At 40.7% G+C, this 14,048-nt stretch overlaps 1 non-coding gene across 1 annotated transcript; it reads left to right on the top strand.

Annotated features, from left to right (window-relative positions):
- The first annotated feature begins 13,476 nt into the window (after window positions 1–13,476).
- Window positions 13,477–13,566, top strand: Trnay-gua. Its single transcript is given in 2 exon segments — window positions 13,477–13,513; window positions 13,531–13,566. It is a non-coding gene; the product is annotated as a tRNA-Tyr (tRNA).
- Window positions 13,567–14,048: the final 482 nt, after the last annotated feature.

Below are 14,048 nucleotides of genomic sequence, written 5' to 3'. Positions count from 1 at the left end.
TCTGTTACACAAGTCGTACAGTGTCAGCAGCTCTGTTACACAAGTCGTACAGTGTCAGCAACTCTGTTACACAAGTCGTACAGTATCAGCAACTCTGTTACACAAGTCGTACAGTATCAGCAACTCTGTTACACAAGTCGTACAGTGTCAGCAGCTCTGTTACACAAGTCGTACAGTGTCAGCAGCTGCTACACAAGTCGTACAGTATCAGCAGCTCTGTTACACAAGTCGTACAGTATCAGCAGCTCTGTTACACAAGTCGTATAGTGTCACCAACTCTGTTACACAAGTCGTACAGTGTCAGCAGCTCTGTTACACAAGTCGTACAGTGTCAGCAGCTCTGTTACACAAGTCGTACAGTGTCAGCAGCTCTGTTACACAAGTCGTACAGTGTCAGCAGCTCTGAAAGAATATTTATCTTTTGAAATGTTATATGAACAACACCACCATGTAGCTCCTTATTCTCACGTACAGTGGGGTGAAGTATGACATCCGTCTATCCAAACATGTCAAAGCTGATAAAGATTGATATACCATGTGTATCGCATTACTGAAGTACATTCTAATAATGAGGATGTTGTAGTCAGAGTAACAACCACTAATGTGTTCCTATCACTCCTGTACCGTGAACCACAATCTCCGTGTTCACATTCTCATAACAAAAGACCTAATGCTGATATAATGGGGGCTTATTGTGTGTAATGGACTGCCTACACCAACAGGTTCTAATTACACATTAAGTTTTATGGAGAAGAGTCAAGTCAGATCGTATGACATCGCCAGCAAAAGTCCTCCTACCTTTCTCGAGGGCTTGAGTCGTGTACGCGAGTGAGAGAACTGTGAAGACTGGAATGTATACATGGAAAAATTTGTTTGCGCCCTGAACAGTCAAAGTTTAGATTCAATTGACAAAACCAAGTTGAAAACATTTCCAGCAAAGTATAAACTTGATGATCCTGACTTTCCACTTGACAAACAAAAGGACCTGATGCCAGCTGCTCCCACCCTGCAAACTCAAGAGATTAATTATCACCAAAATGTGGAAGAAAACCACAAAAAAATGTCACTAACCAGATTCACCAACGAGCCATAGGGAAAAAGATGACAACTACTACAGGAGGAAGGTGTGCAGATGCCTGTTGACTTCTGTCGGAGTGCTTCATGTGCCGACGTAGCCAGTCTATGACGAGGATTACGCTGCCCAAGAATGATCAAACATGGACAGCGATGAGAGTGACTTGGAAAAGAAACATAATGACCTGTAAGGGGCCTGACCAACTACCTATCCCAGATGTTATGGACCTTGTGGGACCTTGTAAGACATTGTGGGACATTGTGGACACACTCGACGTAGGTAAGGGGGGGGAAAGGGGAAGGGGAGGAGGGAGGAGGAGGAGGAGGAGGAGGGGGAGGAGGGGAGGAGGAGGAGGAAGGGGGGGGGGCTTTAGTGACTTTACTAAAACCTTTTCCTTCCTCCATTATGTTTCGAGTTTTCCTCACCTCACTTGTATATTTTACCGCCACGTTTTCTGTGTATCCCAGAAACACTCTTCTCTCGTCCCGTTGTATCAGTTAACAGGTCCATCATTATACTTATAATTATTTCCTGATATTTACCGCAACTGATCAAAGCTTCCTTGTATCTGTTCATTATAGCATAGTGTCCCACCTGCTGGAACTTCAGTATGTAACGCGATATAATACCCTGCGTAAACCCATTGTCCACCTAATTCTTATTCTAGTCGTAGTTTTGTGTTATATATTCCTGTTGGCTTTTCCACTCCACTGGGATATATATTTTTTTAATCCTAATGATCGTGATTCTGTTCCTGTTAGCTCTTTTTTTCAGAGAGGTTTTGTAATAGGTCAGTTCTACATATTATACATACAGTACAGAACAGATCGTTAAGCTAAATAGGGATAATTTCTGATTTGCGATGACTGTGTCTTTCTTCTTTGGGGGAACTTTTGACAGGCCACGGACGATCATGTAGATTATAAAAATACATGTAAATGACTACCGGCATACAAAACCCAACCTAATCTGACCTAACTTCAGCTAACCTAACCTATACATAGATATATTACACTAAATAGGAATAGTTACCTAAGATCGACATCGTTTGTCTTTTTCTTTTTTAACTCTGACTCACAGGTAGAGGTGAGGGCCAGCTGGAGCTCACAGTAGGGTGTATGTTAGACAAATGACTTACCATTGTTGATGAAACACTATTTTTAGGGACGCGGGAGGGATAATGGTATTACACTCACCCACAAGGTTCAGGAGGCGGCTTTAACCCCGCCTGTTTGACTGTCTCTGTTTATACGGATATACTAAACACTGACTCTCCTCCTCCCACATCTTCCTCACACACCTGCCTCTGTTAACCAGGAAGCAGCGGCGTCGAGTGATATGCAGGAGAGTCACACTGCCGGTGGTGATACTGGCTCGTGTGAACCTTCAGGGGTTAAACTAAATTTGAGATCATGTTGTGGAAGGAGAGTACCATAGGAAAACACCTGATCTGCACTAGTAAGGGTGAAGGTAGAATGATGTGAATGTTGGATTGATGTTACGATTTCAACCACCTTACATTCCATGGATCTTGAGAAGCACTATATGACCTTCCCATTACACGTTCGACCTAAATTCATCTTCTTCACCTAAACAATCAATAAGGCAGATTAACTAACATGACAAGCAACAGAGTAGGATTGAAAACTGAATTCTCAACATTTGTAACTAAGGGAAGCCATGAAATATGTACCAGTGTGTTAATGAATCTGATATCTGTAACGAAGATCAGAGTAATAAAAATGAGTGAAATAGGCTGGAGTGTCCTTAGGAAGTTAAAAATACATCAAGGAGGAAGCTAAATCTTCGTCTGTATTGGCACCAGTCTGTACAGTAATCAGCTACAAACAGCAAAACTAGTAATCGGTCGCAGCCAACACAGCCTTCACCATACACCTGTCCCCTGCACCATAACATCACTACCTCACATTCACCATAAGTTTCACCTTCATTATAGCCCACAATACAGTGACTTATCTTGGTCCAGGTATTCGGCACCCACCAAACCTTCACATTACTGTACCTTCTGCTCAAAGGGTAACGATTTACTTCAAATAAATGATTCTGCAAAAGTTTCACCCGCAGTAAATTGTTCTATTTCTTGTAAACAACGATAAACTTATCAAGATTTTTTTTTCCCCGGCAACAGAGGGAGATTATGATCAAGTGTTGTAAACAGTACTCCTTGTGGCGAGAATGAAATATATAAGCTACTCATACTACTCAGCCTCCGGTACACAAAGAAGCAGCAGGGCCGGCACTGCATTCGACCGTCATCATTTCCCCAACTTGTAAAGGGTGTCCATTTACAACTGGATGTACTAGGAGTGTCCCGAAATCGAACTAGTGACCTCAGGGGATAGGAAACAAGCGGTGTATCCTCTCAGCCGCCGCAGACCACCATACTGCCTTATGGTAATCAAGATCAAATATTCAACCCCTCTCTTAATACCTTCCATTAATGATTAACCTCATCCTGGACGACAAAGACTGTACACTAACTACATCCAGTAACTCATGAGTGACGTGATGTTGCTCTAACAGTCTCAGCCACTGACCAGCATGACATTCTCCCCGTCTACCTCACTAATTATTCCCCTCCATCGTTCTCCCTTTATTCGTATTGTCAACATTCACAGCCCTTCTTCCCACCACAAACTTGAAAAGGTTCCCAGAAGGCATCACAGAGGATCAAGTGACCTCTTTATTGAGCTTTAATCATTGTTTTTACACTGTTGGGTAAGTTGTGTTGTGTTGCCAGGCCGTAATGACTAACACCTGTCGGACTCTATATAGCGGTGTGAAGATTACCTCATGTGTCAACTACCTGATCTGTTCTTAATTTACTTATTTTACACTTGTTTTATTGTCTCTATTCATCTCTAACATCATTATTTCTCAGTATATCCGCCATTCTTTCTCCATATTTTAGTCTTAAGTCATATTCCTGTCCAGCTGTGTGTGTGCGCAGGAGTGAGAGAGGCCTCCACACTCCCCACATTTTCTCGTCCAATATATCATCAAGTATGTACTGAAACAAAAACACCAAACACCTGTCGATTCCCACCTTATGTAAATTTTATCACTGAGACAATTAACGATTAGAATAACTTCCCAACATTTATGGATATTAATGATCGAACTGATAACGATAATAATAGTGTTTGAGCTATAATTAGAGTGTAATTAAGGGGGCAGGTGAATGTGTAGGTAACACCTGATGACCTACAGGTAACAAGACCCATCACATGTTCCTTGTTAATGAGTCTCTCTCTCTCTCTCTCTCTCTCTCTCTCTCTCTCTCATACAGGCGCTATGATGGGTCACCTCTCTGTCTGTCTGTCTGTCTGTCTGTCTGTCTGTCTACCCACCACCTGGACGGATAAAATACAGTTTTATTTCCGGTGCCAAACTTGTTAACACCGGCGTTTGACCTTTATGTGCATTACACTTCATTCTGTTTGGTTGAGAGAGAGAGAGAGAGAGAGAGAGAGAGAGAGAGAGAGAGAGAGAGAGAGAGAGAGAGAGAGAGAGAGAGAGAGAGAGAGAGAGAGAGCAGAACAACACAAGAGCCTGAATTAATTACTGTGCCCAAGAGGGGATAAGTGTTTTGGAATAAATTAACTCACACCGGTAAATAATTAGTCAAGAACGAGCCACTTACTCTGACGGTACCATCAAGGTGGACGATGTTGTACCTGAGACCACAACCACCACTTACAACCACTTAGGTGTGAGGTTCTCAAAGACTACAACTCCCTCTTACAATAAACACTGCAGGCTTCAGTTAATGAGAGTCTCGTCTGAGGTCTTAAAAACAAACACATATTCAAATGAGCTCTTCCTCATCCTCCTCCTCCTCCTCCTCCTCCTCCTCCTCCTCCTCCTCCTCCTCCTCCTCCACCTCCTCCTCCTCCTCCCTCCTCCTTCCACCACCACCACCACCTCCTCCTCCTCCTCCTCCTCCCTCCTCTCCACCACCCCCCACCTCCTTCTCTTCTACCTCCTCCTCCTCCTCCTCCTCCTCCTCCTCCTCCTCTCCTCCCACCACCCCCCACCTCCTTCTCTTCTACCACCACCCTCCTCCTCCTCCTCCTCCTCCTCCTCCTCCTCCTCCTCCTCCACCTCCTTCTCTTCTACCACCACCACTGCCTCCTCCACTACCTTGTTCACTCTCATGTAAATTACAATTGTCTGACTTACGTGCTAATGTTCTTGCTTCATACCAACCATTAACAAATAAAAAATAACTACAAACATATATTATCATTTTGCATTAATAATATGTGTGTTATTCTTCAGCACCATTATGATAATATACCTGGTTTCATCATCATCATCATCATCATCATCATCATCATCATCATCATCATTTTTTGGCAGTTTCTCACAGGCTAATACATATTCACTGCCTTAGAAGCCTTCAAAAGATCTCCACCAAAATGTGTAATACAGTGAATTAAATTTTGTTGACACCCTTTATACATTTTTCTGAGACACTCTATATATATCAACGACGTCAAGTCACTTCACCTCACAGTCATAACCTAACCTAATCTGAAGAATCTCCACCCCATATTATTTGAGCCTAACCTAACCTAACCTCACCTAACTTAACCTAACCTAGTTGTAGCCTCAGACAAGTTTTGACATAGTGTGGAAATATTTAGTGGTTAAGGGAGACCTGATGAGGGGGAATTAAAAAAAAAATTATCTTTGACCTTTGACCCATGATGAGGTCACTGATATTTAAAGAGAAAAGGGAGGCACTCTTTTTACCATCCTTATACCCCTCACTTACACCACTTATTACTTAATTACAAAACTTGCCACCCACCTACACCACTTACCTACACCACTTCCCACTCATCTACACCACTTGCCACTCACTAACACCACTTACCACTCACTTACACCACTTGCCACTCACCTACACCACTTGCCACTCACCTACACCACTTGCCACTCACTAACACCACTTACCACTCACTAACACCACTTACCACTCACCTACACCACTTGCCACTCACCTACACCACTCACCACTCTTACTAACGGGTCTTAAAGAACATGGGACCCTCTCTTACTAACGGGTCTTAAAGAGAATGGGACCCACTCTTACTAACGGGTCTTAAAGAACATGGGACCCACTCTTACTAACGGGTCCTAAAGAACATGGGACCCTCTCTTACTAACAGGTCTTAAAGAACATGGGACCCTCTCTTACTAACGGGTCTTTGGGGGTCTTAAGAACATGGGACCCACTCTTACTAACAGGTCTTAAGAACATGGGACCCCTCTTACTAACGGGTCTTAAAGAACATGGGACCCCTCTTACTAACGGGTCTTAAAGAACATGGGACCCTCTCTTACTAACGGGTCTTAAAGAACATGGGACCCTCTCTTACTAACGGGTCTTAAAGAGAATGGGACCCACTCTTACTAACGGGTCTTAAAGAACATGGGACCCTCTCTTACTAACGGGTCTTAAAGAGAATGGGACCCTCTCTTACTAACGGGTCTTAAAAAACATGGGACCCACTCTTACTACCGGGTCTTAAAGAACATGGGACCCTCTCTTACTAACACCGAAGACAACAAGAAGGTCTGACTCGTCCTATAAAAAGAAAACCAGAAAAACAAATAATTTTATCCCTATGATTTCAATTCCACTCTAACCAAAGCTAAACTAAGCTAACCAAAGCTATCCAAAGCTAATCTAACCTAATCTACCTTAACCTAACCAAACACATAAGTAGATCATTTCATCTCCTGAATGTAAAAAAAAATAAATGACCTTTATATTATATCCTGGCACACACACACACACACACACACACACACACACACACACACACACGCACACACACACTGGCGCGCACACACACACACACACACACGCGCGCACACACACACACACACACACACACACACACACACACACACACACTCCTCTATAGTAATTGACTGCTGTAGTAGTGGAAGACGAGTAATAAAGACCTCGTGTAAGAGAGGGAGGTGGAGGGAGGGCTGCTGTGGGAGACGTTCATCTGTGTTTAAGAAAGTCACCCCTACGTTTAATGAAAGACAAACTCCATACTTCGGTTTATCTTGTCCAGGTAAACATTAATCAAGTAAAAGTTGTACAAAAATAACGATAATTAATTTGCAGGTATTTTATTTTTTCGAAACATTTTAAGAAAGATTAATTAAACGTTCTGTACTATTTAATTTTGATTATAAAATTAATATGTGTTTTATAAAGTGTGTTACCATTTTCTCTTACAATATTTGTTTTGGATAATGGTAGTACCGGGTATATTTGGTTAGGTTAGGTTAGGTTTTGAGTGAGGAATAGTGGTTATTTTCACGGAGCTTCACGCTATCTGTTGACACTACAAGTTGACTTACTATGAGGCAACGACGCTTAGGTATTGCTTATGAAGGATTGATATGAGTTGATGGTATATAGATAGGTACACACACACACACACACACACACACACACACACGTAAAAAGATCTAGAATTGGGAAGTCAAAAACTCGGGAATTCCACTTTTAAAAATACTGGATTTTAATCTATGGCCTCAACTTACCACATTTCATATATATATATATAAGTCAGCAGGAACGTTCCCAGTTTTTGGCAGAGAGAGAGAGAGAGAGGTAAGTGTGTGGTGGAGGTGAGGGTGTGATGGAGGTGGAGTGTGGTGGGGTGGTGGGGGTGTGGTGGGGGTAGGGTGTGATGGAGGTGGAGTGTGGTGATGGAGGTGGAGTGTGGTGATGGAGGTGGAGTGTGGTGGGGTGGTTGGGGCAGAAACAGTCAGCTCTTAGCAGTATAAACTAATGTAATATTTATGTAGGAGGAAAAATAGGACGAGTGTACCTACATGGCGGTGAGGGAAGAGTGAGTCAGTCTTTGATGTCGGGTAGCCGAGTAATCAAGAAAGCCGAGTTATCAAGAAAGCCGAGTTATCAAGAAAGCCGAGTTATCAGGAAAGCCGAGTTATCAAGAAAGCCGAGTTATCAAGAAAGTGGAGTTATTAAATAAGAAAGTGGAATTATTATGTGAAAAAGAAGCCCCTCAGTAAGATTTCGAGATTTTCCAGAAAACATTTAATAATCCGAGTTATCAAGAGGATTCATAAACAGTTTACCCTAATGGGTTATGTTGATAATTGATGGAATTACTGAACCATTAGAGATCATGGGGGGGCGGCGGATGATCGGGAGTTTTGGAGATAAATATATGATGGAAATTGGGTCTTGGAGGCGTTGAATTTCACCAGGTTATTTCTGCTCTACTGGATAACCTATTTGGATACGAATTTTACTGGAGGAAATGTGAGTGTGTGTGTGTGTGTGTGTGTGTGTGTGTGTGTGTGTGTGTGTATTATTACTATAAGAGATTAATTAATAACGTGTACTGCATATTTAATGAAGGTCAGTCACACATATCTACTCATACTGTAATATTTGTAATGCTGTATCTATCATCTACCTTTTTTGTACCTATTAACTAATCATTAACTACAATAAAAATAAATCACTACTTTATGCTACCTCTTATCTACATTAACCGAGCCATTAACTTAAAACAACAATATTACTCCAAGCATTAGTTTTAAACCATAACCTATCATTAACTCCATAAAAAAAAACCCACTATGGACCTATTAACTCAATGTCTACCTTAACTATAGTCACCCGAAACACCTATAAGTTTAATCTGTCGTGGAATAACTAATGAGGAATAGAAGTTAGGAACAGGTGGTAAAGTTAAGTTGGACAGGTAATAAGTGACCAACATTTGTCATCATTAGTGTACCTGTACTTTATACCTGAAGCTGTACTTGTGTTGATGGCTGAGGATAAACTTTTTGATATCAGATTCAGTAATGTGAAAAGTTGGTATAGTGCAATAAGTGATGACTGTCCGTGTTTGAGAGAGAGAGAGAGAGAGAGAGAGAGAGAGAGAGAGAGAGGTGGGGGAGTCGGTATTCAGGAAGTAGTAGTATGCGTAAATAACTGGGGTGCGTAAATAACTGGGGTGCGTAAATAACTGGGGTGCGTAAATAACTGGGGTGCGTAAATAACTGTAGGCATTAATAACTGGATAGCATGGCGTCCAGAGGTGTATAATGAGACAAAAAATATATATATTCTGATGGTTGAGAGATAAGAAACGGAAGGAACATCTCAGGGAACATATTGTAGTGGACGGAGAACACAATGGTAGTGTGTGTGTGTGTGTGTGTGTGTGTGTGTGTGTGTGTGTGTGTGTGTAAGATATTCCAGTAATCTCCTCTAAGCATACATTATAACTTGACGGGAAAATTAAACCAGACTCTGATAATAATAAGTGTTTTTTTTTAAATGGTTAATTTTGTTAATATTGTTTCCAGTGAATAAAGTTATTTGTGCAGTTATACCATTATGAAACTGTTAATCTGATTTTAATTAATTTAACTCATTAATATGGGATACAGAGGTTATATTATATGTATAAATGAAATTGATAGTTGTATACAAAAGGTCTGTCTGTATTGATGTATGTTACGGTATACCCATATGCACATACACGTACGAAAATACATACAAACACCATGTACTCACACACACACACACACACACACACACACACACACACACACACACACACACACACTAAACAGATTATTTTCATAGTGGCCCAAATAATGAACCACTTATTAAATGTGTTCCGTAACTTTAATACTAATCATAAATTTGTCTTCACGTGGTGGTGCGCCATTTAATTATATGATTCAGTTACGATATCAACTATGGGAATAATGTACACCCTTGATGCAGGTGTCAGTGTGTCCATAGTGTAGTGGTATCAAGCCTCTAAGTCAATTGTGTACATTCAGCACACGTTAAGAAATATATTTGGTATATAACAACACGATCGTATACCTAAATAAAAGACTATTAAAAGAAATGTTAAGAATTTTGAGAGCTGGTATTGTGTTGAATCACAAGGTAGTAGCAGAAGGCCACGATCTCAACGCTCTGAGCAAAAATGTTGAGCTTGTGTGATCACGCGGCAAACTCACCAAAGAAATCCACCAGACTACTATCACATGAACTCGAGCCACCACACAGTAGCTTACAGAGAACACCACAGGAAGCTTCAGCATTGTTTCCACACAAAATTCAGAAACTTCAGAAAGAAACAGGCACAAGTTTGAGCTGCGTTGTCAGACAGGGTGTAAGAAAATGGACCCAATTTCCTGCGGAGTATTTGTCAGTGACGAAGAACATTTCTGTCTGGTATCGTGAATCAACAGAACATACGATTCTGGACAACTGACAAACCTAATATAACAGTTGACAAGTTTCTCTCAACCGAAGAAAGTGATTGTATGATGTACGGCAGGACAGTCATAAGTTTTGGGTCCCTTCTTTTTTTTTAAGACGAATGTGGAAAGTCAGTGACAGTAACCGGCAACAAATACTGTCAGCTAACCCTAGGGAAATATACCTTGACCCGTACACTGTGTTGTTTGCAGTGGTGAACAAAGTACCGAGGGAAAGTTTCTTGAGTAAAAATTTTGTTACTCTGAAGAAAACGTAAAGTAAAAGTAGAAGTACGATTTTTTCATGTTACTTCAATTAAAAATTTCAATAAAGTAAAAATTTTATAAGTTACTCAAGTACTCGAATAAGAATTTGTTAATATTTAAGACACAGGTTGGGCCAATACTCTACTCAACAAACTCGAAGCATTACTGTGTTGGCTTGTAGAAAACTAAATACCAATAATAATACAACGGGAACATGAACTGAGTAATGAGCAACATAACCGCATTATGTGTTGACTGTATATTATTATAATGCTGAGTCCTGGAAGAATATCACAAGGTCACCGAGTTATGATTATATATTTATGTCTTGAAAGTCTTTAATAATCAGGTGAGATAAACTAGAGGGGCTAATCTTCAGGTGATCTACTTTTAGTATACGCAAATTTAAAGCTGATTCAATAGGGTACAAGACTCGGTTAATTCATATTTGAGTGTGAATGAAATTGTATATTCATAAAACACGTCACATTGCCTTCATCACAGCAAACTGACCACATAAATTCTCGCTACAATAAAAACAAACTATGAAGATTTTTCCAGCTGATGCCCTGCGCCCTCTCGCCACCCGGTTAACAACACAACAACCAGATATAATATAAACTAATAGTTATGTATGGACGACAAACGAACGATACAGTTAACATACAGCATAGGTACAGCCGCTCAACCATCCGTTCTGTAAACATCAAGTTACTCGTGCTGTCACCTGGGGACGTGCAGGTAAACTATGTAATTTGTTTAATCCTGTAATAATTAAGTTTATAATTATTAAATATAAAGATATTCTGTATTGTATTACTCTTTATTGGTGTGATTAATGAAAACTCTCTCTCTCTCTCTCTCTCTCTCTCTCTCTCTCTCTCTCTCTCTCTCTCTCTCTATTCACATCACCAAGGCAAAAGTTACAATGGTAGCCTCAGTCGACCAATATACCGTAAAGCCATTTAGCATCACAATAATCATAAATTTACACAGTGACAAGTTCTCGTGGTGTGTGGAGGCTGTGGCAGTATGAGTTTAGCATATATAATTTAGGCCGACATCACAGGTGAATATTGTGTTAAACCTTCACTCATGCCAAACTAAAACCAAATTAAAGCCATAGAATTATTAATATATGAACACATCGTCAAATGTCTTTATATAAATTAACTTGAAACACGTATTAATTTGCTTATAATTTAACTTCATTTTGTTGTAATTTGGATTCAGTTCAGGATACAGTGATATTATGACCTGGAAATATGGTGGGGTCATGTTGTGTGTGGGGTCATGTGGTGTGTGGGGGACATGTGGTGTGTGGGGACATGTGGTGTGGGACATGTGGTGTGTGGGGACATGTGGTGGGGATCATGTGGTGTGTGGGGACATGTGGTGTGTGGGGGACATGTGGTGTGTGGGGTCATGTGTCGTTTGGGGTTATGTGGCGTGTTAACATGTTACTTCCACGAACACATATGACGTTCACTACAAAAATAAATTTATTGGTTTTAATCAGATACCAAAGTAGGACATGGCATATTACCAACTCAATATTCCGCCACGTTTCCCGGCAAAATAATCAACTTGCCACTTACTAGCAATTCTGGCAAAGCAACCAAGTCGTGTGAGGATATATCTACTGTAGTGTGTGTGTGTGTGTGTGTGTGTGTGTGTGTGTGTGTGTGTGTGTGTGTGTGTGTGTGTGTGTGTGTCGGATATTGGATCTTAAACACCTGATAATTATATGCCAGAGGTTACTGTCACCTGCCTTATTGTCTAGTTATCAGCAGTAATGACTTCCTGGCTCCCATAGTGGGTATAAGATAAATCCAATGAACGATTTTTAAGATTATATTTAACAGTTATTGGATTACGTGTGGACTAGGCACCACGAATTATTTTAACTTAAGGTCAATCACCCCAAGACTTACCTAATATAACGAATGTATAATAAAAATCACAAAAAAATAAACCTAACCTAATCCAACACAACTTAACCCGTTCAAATTATAGGTAATAGTGAACCAACACATCTATGGCGGGGCTCTAGACAAGTGTATTGACTTTAATCTATCATACACAACTCATAGCTCTGATGTTGTCACTGATCTTATGTCTGACCACAGCCCAATCCAAGCTAGTATACATGTAGCTAACGACACCCCCACTGGTGGTAAACTCAACAGACGTAGAATCACAGTCAAGCAAGAACATGAAAGCCAGTCTTTAGACTTCATTTGTGACTGGGTGCAAGGATTACAAGCCGGATAACTACTAAAGTCTCCATGATGATCTTCTAAGACTAAGTGTGGTGAGCATCATAGCAACAGACAACAGCAGTGTTATAATGACCCCAAACTGAAAAATAAAACACAAGGCTATAGCCACTCTACAAACTGAATTAGTTGCCATACTCACAGCCATTAAATTTGTTGAAACCACTGCTACTGACAGTGTCAACATCACTGACTATCCTCACTACTTGCCCTTGACACTCTCAACTCAAGTTGTCACGCGCTTGTCTCTGAAGCCAGACACAAATATGCGTACCTTGTTGACCGGGGTGTCAGGGTCAAACTGTTGTGGATCCCCTCTCACATAGGCCTCAAATAACATGACAGAGTTGATGCCCTCGCCAAACTCGGGTCTAACAAAGACACTGTTGAATAGCCTACCAGGGCACAGGTCATCGACCCACAACGGGGCCTGGGGGGTCGCACCTTTGAGTTTTGTACGTGTTGCAATTATATACTTGTGTGTGTGGTTATATATATATATATATTCTCTAAAAATGAAGTACATCTTCAGTTCCTTCGGTAGCTCAGTTGGTAGAGCGGTGGACTGTAGTCGGCATTGTAGCAGCGATCCATAGGTCACTGGTTCGAATCCGGTTCGAAGGACACTTTTATTATAGGTTTTAGTTTTGGTTACCGTACAATAAAATGTACATAGATTCCCTAAAAGGTAGTCAGAGGATGGCAAGGCTGCTCCCAGGGATTAGGAACCTTGAGTATATAGAAGTGACAGATTAAATTAATAAATCTGTATTTGCACTTTCTTTGGAGACGTAGTGTGAGGGGGCGAGGTGTATAAATGGAAGTCGGGGCTAAGTAAAGGTGATATAACAAAAATACTTAAACCATCAAAGTAAGAGCCAACACACAGCAACGGTTTTAAATTAGCAAAATTTAGATTTGTTCGAGGAAAACATAAACGTTGGTTTGGAAGCAGAGTTGTGGATGAGTGGAAAATATTTCTAAATACCATCATTTACTCAAACATACTGGGAACGGTTAAGATTGGTTGTAAACGGAGGCGGGCTGCCTAGTGGGTGTAAAAATAAACCCGCTACCGTTTCCTTCATTCTTGTGGTCTAACATCA

Source organism: Homarus americanus, unplaced genomic scaffold, assembly GCF_018991925.1.
Source record: "Homarus americanus isolate GMGI-L3 unplaced genomic scaffold, GMGI_Hamer_2.0 scaffold26182, whole genome shotgun sequence".
Taxonomy (NCBI): Eukaryota; Metazoa; Arthropoda; class Malacostraca; order Decapoda; family Nephropidae; genus Homarus; species Homarus americanus.
This window is presented reverse-complemented; position numbering and strand designations above follow the sequence as displayed.